Raw genomic sequence first — 13,818 nt, 5'->3', positions numbered from 1 at the left:
AGCAGCAACAACACCACACCACTGAACCATTCAGCAATTCAGCCTTCCCTAACTCCCAGGGAGATACACCTAGGCGAGGAGGCCAGTTGTCCATTGCCACCCATGAGCGTCCATGGTGGAAGCAGCCTGCCTTCTCTCTTCCTCACCCCAGGATGGTCAAGGTCCCTGGGTGTGCTCTTGCCTCTTCGCATGACATCATACCCTGGACAGCACCATTTACCCACTAGTTCATCCTGTAGACCAGGCTTGTGACTCTGAGGACTCCAGACCAAGGAAACATGAATTGGTCACATTCTCAGCCCCAGGAGGCTGGCAGTGTGGCTCTCCAGGAAAATCCCCGATGAGCAGGAGGGACATGGGTCATTAATCTGAGCCATAAGCAGCCAAGGGAAAATTCACTCTTTCCATGCTCTCTGCATGGGCTGAGCAACCCCCCTCGCCCCGCCAAGGCTCAGGCAGGTGAGCTGAATACCACCATTCCTCTTCAAGTTCTGGCTTCTTCATGCCATCCACTCGGTGGCAGGTGCCAAGGTAGGGGGTGAACAAGGCATGCTGGGAGGTGTCTCAGAGATCACCCTGATCTGGGAATCTACTGTAGCAATGGCTAGCCTTGGCTGGGGATCTGTTATGTGGCCGAACCAAGTGTTCTGTCCAGACTGTCCTGTACTGACCATAGTAGGCATTCATTCATTTTATGGAGGATGGCACTGGATCCATGTCAGCCCATCTTACAACCTGAGGATGCTATCCAGTTCCCAGACCTGGTGTGTGTGCCTGGGTGTAATGGCTTTAATTTCTCTGGTCTCTAAGATCGATGTGGGTATTTCAAGAATTAACAGGTGGTCATGATTTGACTAATTCTCCTTGGATAGACTTTCCAGTGCTTGGATCCTGATGATTCATTCCAGATAGCTTATAAATCACCTGCTGGATACAAAGAATGGTTATCAGTACTGAGGACACAATGTCAAAGCCACTGGGAATAGAGTGCTATTGTAGACTCTTCAGAGACAACCATGGCCATGCACAGTTCTCCCATGGAGTTAAAGGTTCACGGTGGAGGCAGACTTTAGTTGAGAATCACACAAATCTATATCTACTTACAGCTCTGAGAGTATAGACAGACAAACAGGCTGGATATAGCCTTGTGGAGGAAAACTTCCCAGGGCAGAGATACCTGAGTTGAGTTCTGAAGGAAGCATAGGCAGTGATCAGAGACGGAGAGTAGGGCATATCCCAGTTGGAAACATTGACACTGCAAAGGTCCTGGGTGGGGCATGTGCAGTTAAAGAAGTGAATGTTCCACAGATAGTGAGGAGTTGGGGTTGAGGCCACAGTAGTCACAAGGGCAGGCCTTTGGTGGCCATGATGAAAATCCTCTCTTGAAATGGAAGCGAAGGGTCACACTAGCCCCAGCTTTGTAATAGCGTTTACATACCCAGCTCTAATACAGCTCAGAGACCTTCAGGCTGGCACCCGGCTGGGCTCTGCTGGTGGCTTTCTGGTCTGGCTGGGGCTTAGCTCACCTTTGCTAGGCTTGTTCATGGGTTCTTCATCCAGGTCCCATCTGCAGTGTGATGGACTGTGGGGCTGGAAGGAGCGGGCTCCTGGGAATTTGGAGCTACAGCATCTCCTTGGGCTTGGTTATGACCAGGGCTGTTGGTCGCTCCTAGATACCCCCTTTTCATCCGAAAAGTTGCTCTTGACAGGATGGGGAGCATTTCGCATATCTATCTATCTATCTATCTATCTATCTATCTATCTATCTTCTATCTTTTATTTTTATTTTTTATTTTTTGTGTGTGTTTCTGTGACTCAATACCTACCTGACAGGAGCAAAGACAGTGAATTCACTCCCTCTTGGTTGGGGAAGGCAGTGCAGAGTGGCTCTAGCTGGGGTGATGGGATTGAGTGACCTAAGCTTTTCACATCATGTTTAACTAGAAAGCAGAGCACACAGGCTGGAACTCTGGGGTGGATATAACCTTCAAAGGCCTACCCCTAACAACCTATGTCTACCAGTCAGGGACTACTTCCTAAAGGCCCCACAGCCTTCAAAACGTTACCGCAAGCAGAGCATAGAACATTTAATCCCCAGTCCTCCCTCATCACTGACCTCCTTGGGGTACAGCCTGGAGATCTCAACCTGAGAACCTAGCTCAGGCTAGCTTTTGGAGGAGCCAGCCTGAGGCACTGTCCTCTCCCTTCCTACATGCATTGAGCTTCTGGCTCAGGCGGAGTCAGTGGGGGAGCTGTTAGGACCTTCCATCCAGAGCAACAGGTCCTTCAACAAAGGACAAAGACAAAGTGCCATCCTGGCTGCGGGATGAGGCCAAGGGTGAATTTAGGAAGGGAGGCCATGTTTACATACCCAGTTCCCTGGCCCTGTAGGTTTTTTTTTTTCTTTTTTTTCACCCCAGGTTCATGAGGTCTACTGGCTGGCCCACCTTTCCCACTTTCCCATTTAATGTCTATACAGAGTCTTGGGGTCTCCTTAGTCTGCTGGCCAGACAGAACTGGCAAACAGCTCTCCCTCCAGCTCAGTTAATAATTCAGGAGCCAGCACCTACAGCCACCCATTACTCTAAGCCCATTGACACCCTCAATGCTGGGGCAATGGACAGGAAAGGAAAAAAAAATCACCTGTCTACTTAACAAATAGACCTCCCCTCACATGCTTGCCTGGTCCCTCTGCTGGGGTGGGAGGGACCCTGAGGCATCTGTGGCATCACACTGCACTCTAGGCCTTGGAAGGTGCAACTGGCTTCTTTAGATTTGGCCGTTTATCCCTCCCTCCATCCTCTGTTCAGGGATGCTGAAGACACAGAATGAGTGTTGGAGAGGTGAGAGATGAGTTCTTTCTCAAGCTGCAAGCACCCATGCCTTAGGCAGGAAGGAGAGAGGGGTTCTATGTTCAGAGTCCCCAAGAAACAGCATGCTCAGGCCCTGTACACAGGCAGCCAGCTGCCCGTGACACTGGAATATGCAAATGTCTTTAGAGCAGAGTGCCAGGGTGGGGAGCTTAATGGTCATGGTCATGGGCTCCAGAGCTACATTCTGCATTTAAATGCCAGTCCCTCTACTTACACAGAGCTATCCCGTGTCTCAGATCCCCATAGGTGAAGTGGATTAACAATGGTAGACTACATAAATTTCCCTTATCAAGGAAACCCCCAAACTCCAACACAGTGAGCAAATTGACAGCAACTTTCAGAAAAAATGGGAAATGAAGGGAGAGAGTTGGAGAGATAGAGAGGGAGAGAGGAAAAGGAAGATATATATATATATATATATATATATATATATATATATATATATATATATCATTGTATATCATCTATCTATCATCTATCTATCTATCTATCTATCTATCTATCTATCTATCTATCTATCTATCTATCTATCTATCTATCTGTTGAGAGAAACAAACAGACAGACAGACAGGCAGGCAGAGAACACATAGCAGTTAAGATTGGTGTTTGGATCCCAGAACCCTGCAGTTCTAGCACTATAGAACTGTGAGTTTAGAGACAGGAGGATTTCTGGGACTTGAAGCAGACAGGAATTCAGATGGAGGAAATTACTAACAGCTTTGTTTGAGACAGATTCTTGGTATACTCATACCCAGGCTGACTTCAAACTCACAGTCCTTCTGCTTCTCCAGCTTTCTTGGATAACAGGTGTGTCAACACTTACTGGAAGCTCCATTTTCTTTTTATTATTTTATAAAGTCATTCACTGCACTGTCCCAAACTCAAGGCCCAGAGCTTGATGCAGTGAGCTGTACAGTTCCTGGTGACACAAACTCTTGTATCCAAATGTTCCTAGAGTTTAGTATCTAAACTAGGAGCAGCCCAGGTACCTTTCAGAGAACACATGCATAGTGCACCATTCTCTGCAGTGGACTTGACCTCGGTTGACTCACAGTGCCTACGGAAAGCTAATTTAGAGAGACCTCATGTTGAACCGAATAGCCACGACCCGGTGCATATAATAGACCATCATGAAGCTGCCTGGCACTCTATGGTGGGGGGCACAGGACTGGATGTATTTGCAACAGTCACAGCTGCACACTAGCCAGGGTGGGTTTGCTATATGCTCAGGGGTGGAGATGGAAGGTGGAGGTTGGCATGATAGGAGGTGATGGTATAGCAAGATGCCAGGGGGTGAGGTAGCCAGGTGCTGGGAAAGTGCTGGGTGCCCCTGAGCAGTTGAGAGGTAGAAGCAGATGCTTATTGCTGGAAGATCCCTGCATCTTCTTAGAACCCTCCCCTCCTCTCATTTGAATTGGGAGCCATAAGCCCAGGAGACTGTCTTCAGACTTCTAGCTTCTCTGTATAGGATTCACGCTTTTCAACTTTCAGTTCGCCCATCCTGTCCCCATCCCTTTCCATGACCTCCCTGGCCCTGTAGGTTTTTGTTTTTGTTTTTCACCCCAGGTTTAAAGGCATGGAAAGAGATCCAGAGCAGCCACATGGCCCAGTCCTGGCTTGAACACAGGCATCATTTGGTGCTGTCATTGAGATTTTGAGTGTCCCCCAAAGGCAGTACAGTACTGTTAGGAGGTGGTTCCAACTTTAGACCACCCTAGGAGGGGATACTGGGGTCACGGCTCTGTTTCCTCTCTTTCCTGGCTGTAATGCTGCCCACAGACCTCTTCTACTACATGCTTCGCCATAATGCACTAGGCAGCCACAGGCCAAAGAGGCAGGCCCAGTGAACATGGAAGGGAGGCATGGAACACTCTGGAACAAGACACCCCCCACAAGCCTTGTCTTCAAGCTGATTTTTGCAGGAATTTTGTCATCCAGCGTGAGAATGGCACAGTCTGGGAACTTTAAAAACTGACATGCAGTTCACAGTGTGATGCAACCTGGGCACTTGGAGTTTTAAATGACCCCCGGTGATTCTGATGAGCAGATACAGGGGACCCACAGGTGTAGGCGACCCACAGGTGCAGGAGACCCACAGGTGCAGGGGACCCACAGGTGCAGGGGAAGATGAAGCTGTGGGTTGGGTGTCTCAGTGGATAGGAGAGGTGTCAGGGACTGGTGGGACACTGTCTCACACAGGGTCCTTCTGGAACAGTTGAGTATGAGGATGTATCAGTGGTGAGGGACTGGCCAGTAAGCCTCAGGGATTCTTTTGCTCCCATCTCCCCAGGACTAGTATTGCTTAGTTATGCCAGTTTTTAAAACATGGATTCTGGGGGATCAAGCATAGGTCCTCGTGCTTGCATGACAGCACTTTGCCAGCTGAGTCATCTCTCCAGCTCCTGACTGGATAATGAAATGGACTCTTCCAACCTCCCTGGTGCTAGGACATGAGGTGTTGGGGTCAAGGGGTGAAGCTCTCATGAATGAGATTGGTGTCTGTGAAATATTCCAGGGACAGTCCTTGCCCTTTCTCCCTGTGACATTACTGGGTTAAGGTAGACATCTATGATCAAGGGGCCCTTCCTCTCAGAGCCTTGATCTTGGACTTTGAACCGTATAGGAAACCCGGCTCTGAAAATGCATTTACTCTGGGGGACTGGCTGGGCACTGGCATAAGTGGTAGCTATAGTTGGTTCTTTAGTGAGTTTGGGCTGCCTTCTCCATGGCCTTGCTTGGAAGACACACACAGACCCATGTACATGTGACCTCTCCAGACATCATTTATTGTGTTTGGTGCCCCCTCCACTTTCCTTCTGGTGCCCAGTGGATGTTTTCATTGGCTGCCGCTGGCCTCTCCTCTTCGTGCACCCTCTTGTTTCCTGGATCTACGGGCTTAGCCTGGGGAAGGGTTCCACTATTCTGAGTAGGGATGGGGGCAGGGCCTTAGGCCTCTTATCCACTTATGCAGCACTTGTCCATGGGGTAGAGTTCCTGCCCTACCAGTTCCTGCAGGCTGGTCTCTGAGTCTATGGTGGCAGTTACCATGATGTACTGCCACAAGGAGTCTGGTTCCAACCATCTGAGCAAAAGGGCTGTCCCTGGCTTCTGACTTCTGCTTTTCTGAGGCCAACATAGAGACAGAAACAGTGTATTCAGCCTTTGCTCCTGGATGGAATGTGGGGTATAGATGCCCAGAGAGAATCAGATGGGAAGCACAGCTCTCTCATGGGTGATGTTCTTTGGCCACCTGGGTCCTTTGACATATCCCCTCAGAAGTTCTTTCTAGACACTTTGCCCCGGGGCTAGTGGTACTATCAACTGCTTTTGATGATCCCCAAGATGGGCTGGGCTACACTGTTGGGAGTCATGGATGCTCTTTGTATACAGTGTCCCCAGGTTGGAGCTTCCGTGGGCAGTGCCTGTACATTATAGTACTCAGCAGAGACCGAGTTCCCCATGGTTATAGATCCCCATGCAGGGTCCTTATCATTCCAGACGCCTCTGGACCTGGGCCACTCTCAGTAGAGGTGATACGTTTCTTCTGAGCACATGGCAGTTGTACACGGTGCTCATTGTTTAAAATGGGTTCATCATGGAAGGTTCTGCCTTCTAACGGTTCTTAAAACAGTTGTCACTACTGATTGTCACTACTGATCTTGGTGCTGATGGTTTCGATGGATCTTACAGGTAGCCTGTGCTGAGGTTCATGGCACTTGATGCTCTTCCCATGGGTGGCTTGATAAAGATGGCCTGGCATCGATGGTTCTTGTTCCAGCTCTTCTCACAACACCTTCCTATACAGATGGTCCACTTCACCTACTTCTCAGCAGACAGTCCTGTATGTAACCTGTCTGTTGATGGTCATGGCTATAGAAGACAGCTCCCACTTCTGTAGTTTTTCCTACTTAAGTTGCTAATGGATGTTCCAGATGAACCAGTATTTGTTGGGCCCTTGTGTCTAGATACTAGCAGCTGAGAAATTTCCTCATAAAGGCATGGGTTCCTGGGTGGGCTGCTCAGCCTGGGTGGACTGGCTGCTATTTTCCACAGGGTCCCTGGCTTTGTCTTCCTGGAGGTTGGTGTTGCTTCTTGGCTCGCTCTGCTCATTACAGTCCACCCTAATGTTCTGGCTGCTATTGGCCTTGCTGGAGGGCCTGCTGCTGCTGCTGGTGCTACTGGTGCTGCTGCTGCTGCTGGAGCTGAGAAGGCCACTGCTCACCTGGTAGGACAGGAAACTGCTGCCTGGGCTGAGGAAGCTGATGCTACTCAGGCTGCTGACTCTGCCATCCGGCAGGCTGGTCTCACTTTTCCCCTCCAGACTTCTGGGAGCACTGGCCTTTCCTGGCCAACCTTCGGATCTTGAATGGGCTGAGATGGGGCACGGGAAATATCTCGCTGCTCTCCACTCGGGTGGTGAGACGCTTAGTTAGCCTCACTGTTTGCTTCTTGTTAACCAGGTTGTCCTTGCTGCACTCCCCGTCGGCTTCATAGCCACTGCTTGACGGGGTGGAGATGCTGCATACCTCTGGCTTGAGGCTCTGTGTGCTCTTCACGAGGCTCTCAGTGCTTTGGGGTGTTCCCAAGGTACTACAGACAGTCTTTAGGGGCTTCTGAATGCTTGCTGAATGGCAGGATTCCACATGTGCCTGGACCTCTAAGCTGGGTAAGGATGAGTTTGGCTTTTGCTCTTGAGCATTCCAGGCAGAAGATCCTCTGTTTTCCGCCTTGATGGCGGGGGGCAGTGGGATTGGTTTATCCAGGAGGGGGCCCTGGAGGCCTCTGAATGTTGGTTGTGGCCTGTCGTGGGGAGAGGTGGCTCAGTGTTTGTTCTCATTGGTCAGCTTGGTTCCCATGGTGATGGTACCTGTGAGGTGGGTGGGAGAACAATGCCTCCCTGATACCAGTTAGTCACTTCAGTGACAGTGGTCGGCCTGGGCAGAAAAAGGGCTGGTGGCCATGGTGGGAGTTCTAGTTGTTGTAAGGGAAGACCCTAGAGAAGCTGAAGGAGGATTTATCTCACTGCTTCCGAAGGTTCAAGGCCACCATGACAATCAGTACACAAAGGCAGGGAGGACATCTGAGCTGTGGGCTCTGTCCTTTTCCTCTTTATGCACTCCATGCTCACAGACCAAAGGGACAATGCTGACATTGAGGGTGATGTCCTCCACAGAAACACATGTGCAGGCACCTACGCTGTGCTTCTCTACTCTCCTGAGTGCTTCACCATTAAGAAGATCACTGCATCTGCCTGGGAACTGGATGCTTCCCAGCAGGGGTTAAGGCCTGCTTTTCAAGCCTCTGTGTCCTTGCTGAAGAGGCTATGAGGACTATAGAGAATTCAGTCAGATTGAACACTAATTCCTTGCCAGACCAAGGTCCTGCTGAGCCAGGGTCTCCCAGCCTTGGTGCAGCCATTTCTAATGTGTCCTTACACATCCAGTCATGCTGGCTGGGTCTCCCTTTCTCTTGATAATTCTTTGGTCAGAAGAGATGGCTCAGTGGATAAGAGCACTTCCTGTGTGAGCTTGCAGACTTGGATAGGGATGTGGCCATAGGGAGCCTGTAACCCTGTGATATAAAAGACTGGAGACAGAAGTATAGCTGGGGTTGGATGACCACGACCCTATTTCAGGTTCAGTGAGAGACCCTGTCTCTAAGGTGCAATTATAGGAAACTTGGTGTCCTCTTTTGGCTTCTCTTTCACATCATGTACACACTATATACATATATATGTATACACACACACATATATATACACATAGTCTTTATTGCTATTATAGGTTGCATGTAGTATTGAGTTTCAGTTCAATTCGGTCATGTTTACTGGCTTACTCTCATCCCCTCTTCTTACTGCTCTACTCCTGTTAGGCTCTTTCCTTCCCTCAGCTCCCCTCCTACACACACACACACACACACACACACACACACACACACACACACACACACACACATACAGACATATATACATATATACACACAATATATACATACACATATACACACATATATTCACACATATATACATACTGTATATATACGCACATACACAACACACACATATATATATACATATACACATACACATATACTCATATATATACACATATATACATATACATATACTCATATATATACACACACATATATACATATATACACATATGCATATACTCATACACACTATATATGCATACATACATGTACACACATATATATACATATATATATGCACAAAGATATACATAAAATTTTTTTAATGTATTTTTAAAAGTCTAGAATCTGCAAATATGAGAAAATATGGTATTTGTTCTTCTGAGTTTGGTTTATTTTGTTTTCTATGATCTCTGGTGGCAATCAACACAACTTCACTCTTGATGTCCAAACTCCACTGTGCATATATACAGTATCTTTATATCTCTATCTCTTGATAGGCATCCAGACTGATTCTATAACTTGGCTGCTGTGGGCAGTGCTGAAATAAACATAAATATGCAGATGTCTTTGTGGTATATTAAGCTATGCTGAAATATGTCACTCCAATCAGCATGGTTATCATAAGGAAAAGAACATGCTGTTGAAGATTCGGGGACAAGAGAACTCTTAAAAGCTTCAAAAGTATGAGGGGTATCTCAGTAGACTGTTTGCCTAGTGTGCATCCTTGGCCTTGACTCCAACAACGCATGAAGAGCTGACTCCCCACACCCAGATGCAACCTCTCCCTCCTTGCAGCACTAAAAAAGAACCAAATTCCCCTCCTCCTAACAGGTCCTTCCAGATAGAGAAGCCCTAAGGGAGGAAAGGTTACAGGTAGGACATGTGACCACAGTTACTTCACATTGCAAATTGGGAATGAGATTTAGTCCAGCTACTGTAGAAATCAGCCATTCCTTAAAAACCAAAACTCAAACCAAAATATTAAAAATAGAACTGCCTTATGACCCAGCTATATTACCTTTTCTTATTTCAAGCTCTTTCCTGCTGTAGGGCACGTGTACTGGCTGTCCCTATCTTCTCCTAATTTTCCTTTGGTTCCTTTCCTCCTGGCTTTAAACTAACTGGCCCTTTCCAGTAAGTCTCTCTTGACTTCCCAAGAAGAGTTCCTAGAGGCCCTGGCAATCTTCATTCACTTCCTAATCTATATTCTTCTGACATGATGGATCATACATTGTTATCTCCCCTTTCTTTTTTATAAGAGAAAAAAGGGGGGGTCACTGTGTGAGTGTGTCATTGGTTGTGAAAATTTAGGGTGGAGTGGAAGTATCAGAAGAAAACATATAGCCTAGATAAGTAGCAGAACAAAGTCAGAATAGTAAGGAGGGTTAAGGGTAAGAATTGAGAAGACAAGAGATTATACAATCAATTGTTCCATGGGTAATACAATTTGAGGGTAATAACATCAGTTCTGAACAGCAATTAATTAATCTAGATAGACATTGTGTTTTCCTTATTATTGTGTAACTTTCCCCAAAGTTCAGTAGCCATTTGGCTTTGGCAAGAGAATTCATCTGTAGTTGGAAGGTCCCAAAGTCTGTTTTCAGTGGGGTCCAGCGCTTGTCTCAGGAGTCTTCAGTCAGATGAGGTCTTTGGAGGAAGGCAGCTTTGTTGTCTGTAGGTCTCAGGAGATGGTGCTGTCTCAGGTGGATCTGTGGCAGCAGGCACTATGTGGAGATAGACCTGTAGAGTATTTGTAACAGAGGAGTGAGCATATCCCCAGCAGGGGATGTCTGTATAGGGTGGATAGCAAAAGTTATGCCTGCAATGGTTTGCTTAGGAGCACATCATAGTCCATTGTCGATGGCTGAGGAAGAAAATATTATGTTAATTGTGTATCTGGGGTAGGCAATAACAGTTTGTCTGTAAAAGGAAACTGGTTGTTAATTAAGGATTGGATGACTTTTGAACCTTAAAGGAAATCTTAAACAAGTTGAGAGAAATTTTTGGACATATATCATGAATGCTAGAGAGAACATAAGCATTTAAATAAAGAAACAAGAAAATTTTGGGTTGAAAGCATGATTCAGGTGTTCCTGTAGGGGGAGCACAGCTTCAGGTGCAGTTTTTCGAGGGCTTATCTGGATTGTGGGGAGGGGTACATTGCATCCTGTAGTTAATCTTTTCTTCCCCCTTTATTTTTTCTAGGAAAGCAGAAGGTGAAAGTAGAGGGTTAAGTGAAAGGGTTTTTAGCTAAGGTGGCTGCAGCGCGTCACCTCTGCCCACCGGCCAGTTCACTCCATAGTGTAACAGGAGGCAGCACCTGCCATCAAGGAACACACAGCGAAATGATTATTAATGGCCACTCATAGTTCTTTATTGAGGAAACTGATTAGAAATATGTTAAAGGAATTGAGACAGTGGACAGGTGTTGGGGAGTGTCTTAGGGTTTCCATTGTTGTGAAAAGATACCATGACCAAGGTAGCTCTTATAAAGGACACCATTTAATTGGGGCTGGTTTACAGTTTCAGAGGTTCAGTCCATTATCATCATGGTGGTGAGCAACACATTCCAATATACTTGTAGCAATAATATTAGTCCAACTTCAAAAGTTCCTATAGTCTATTCCAGTCTCAATAATGTTTAAAAGCTCAAAGTTCAAAGTCTTTTCTGAGATTCATGAAATTTCTTAATTGTAATCCCCTATAAAATAAAAATAAAAAACAGATCACATACTTCCAACCTAGAACAGCACAGGATATACATTACCATTCCATAATGTAGGGAAGGAAGCATAGTGAGAATATACTAAACCAAAAGATGACAAAAAATCAGCTGGGCAAACTCTACTCTGCATCTCCATGTCTGATGTCCAAATACTCTTCAGATCTCCAACTCCTTTCAGCTTTGTTGACTGCAGCACACTTCTTTTTCTTTGGCTGGTTCCATTACCTCTTAGCAGCTTTCCTTGGCAGGTATCCCATGGCTCTGACATCTCTACCTTCTTGGAGTCTCCATGGCAATCCAGGCTTCACTTTCACAGCTTCACGCAATGCCCTCTCTGGACCACTATGCAGGGACACCCCTGACACACACCTGGTCTCAGCAACCTTACTTAGTCATGGAGGGAGATTTCTTAACTCCTTTCTTCTATTTTTGACTCTAAAGCCAGAACCACATGGCCAAAGCTGCCAAGTGCTGCTGCTGACTGAAACATGGCCCCTCCTTCAATTTCATTTTTATCAGCTTTCTGTTTTCAATGGCTTCTTTCACTGCCTAAGCTAGGCTACTCTGAAACTTTCTCTGTATACTGACCTTAAACTCAAGGATCTGCATACCTGTCTCCCTGAGTGCTGATATTAAAGGCATCCAGTACGAGGTCTGGACCTAAGCTTTTCTTTATTTCCTTTTCACAAAATGGAAGCTTAGCTGGGAAGCTTAGCTCTTGCTCCAAGGCCACCACTCCCTTAATTCTATTTACTTTCTTTAATCTATTTATCCTCTTGAACACAGGATTTAGCTCCATGTCACTTCATGGTACCCCTTAATTCTTGGGCCATACATTTTATGTTTTTCTTTTTTAAACTTGTTATGTTTGACTAAAACACTTTTTATAAAGAGTGAGCCACAGGACAAAATCTATACTAGGCTGTTGTAAGATTTTCTTTGCCAATGCAATTAACCTAAATCTCTTCACCTTAGCCTTTTGCAGAATGTTTGGACAAGGGCAAAAAGCAGCCATATCTTTCACCAAAATATCATAAGAATGACCTCTAGGCAACTTACTAAAATTCTTCTCCTTTTCTCCTATTGATCCAGACCCCAACAGTTCAAATCACCCTCAGCATTATTGTCTTCTATGTTCCTATTAGAATGGTCCATTAAGCCCACTTAAAGCTTTGGACTGCTTTTCTAATTCACTGTCCCAAAGTCCATATTCCTTCAAACAAAAATATAGTCAAGCCTATCACAGCAATACCCCACTCCTGGTATCGACCTCTTTCTTAGTTTGGATTTTATTGTTGTGAAGAGACACTGTGATCAAAGGAACATATAATGAAAACATTTGATTTGGTCTGGCTTACAGTTTCAGAGGTTTAGTCTATTATCATCATGGTAGGAAGAAAGGCAGTGTCTATTTAGATATGATGCTAGAGAAGGATCTGAGAGTTCTACATCTTGATCTGAAGGCAACAGAAGGAGACCGAGTCACTGGAGGTAGCTTGAGAATCGGAGACCTCAAAGCTCACCCCTACAAGAGATACACTTCATCCAACAAGGCCACACCTATTCCAACAAGGAACAAGACCACACCTCCTAATGGTGCCACTCCTTATGGTCCGAACATTTGAACATATGAATTTATGGGCGCCATACATATTCAAACCACCATATGGGGAGGAAGAGAGAGAAAGAGAGAGAGAGAATGTTCTGGTGCTCTCCTTTTCATTCAGCTCAGATCCAAGACCATTGGATATTACAACCTTTATTCAGGGCATCCCCCCCTGCCCCGCTTTGCCTAAAGAAAGGTGCTCCTTGGAGAGAAGAGTGTCCAGCATCTTGATAGCTATCAATGATGTCTCTGCTAATTGTTACTGTCAACTTCATCGCCAATCCCTGTGCTGTTTCAGGGAGCCAGCCATTCAGCTTCTATGGTCTGTACAGAGGCACCCTCTTGTCCAGAAATGATGATTTCCTGGACAAAAGGGGGAGGCCTTCTAGCTGACTGACTTCCACCCCTGTGTTTCTTATGAGGGGCTGGAAGGTGGAGGTGCTTGGTGCCTTTAGTGGTGAAGCTCAGCACCAGGGACGTTGGCGGATATGATAAACCAGCTTGCCTCCATCTTAGGCTAAAAGTCATCTTATAGTAAAGTCAAACTAGGTTTATTTCTGTTTTATGATTAAATCTGTTTCTCAAGGCTTGGGCTCTGTCCCACCTGTTACCTTAGCTACAAATTGTTCTGTACTGCCCATTCCAGAAAAACGGCAACCATGCCTTTGTTTCAAAAG

General features: G+C 46.1%; 1 pseudogene across 1 annotated transcript; it reads right to left on the bottom strand.

Annotated features, from left to right (window-relative positions):
• Positions 1-5,638: 5,638 nt before the first annotated feature.
• LOC110298517 lies at positions 5,639-7,710 on the bottom strand (annotated as a pseudogene). Its single transcript, XR_002378378.1, has one exon. The product of XR_002378378.1 is annotated as an uncharacterized LOC110298517 (transcript).
• Positions 7,711-13,818: the final 6,108 nt, after the last annotated feature.

The sequence above is a fragment of the Mus caroli genome, chromosome 7 (assembly GCF_900094665.2).
Source record: "Mus caroli chromosome 7, CAROLI_EIJ_v1.1, whole genome shotgun sequence".
In the NCBI taxonomy this organism is placed as follows: domain Eukaryota; kingdom Metazoa; phylum Chordata; class Mammalia; order Rodentia; family Muridae; genus Mus; species Mus caroli.
The sequence above is the reverse complement of the archived record's forward strand: the minus strand, read 5'-3'. Positions and strand labels throughout refer to the sequence as shown.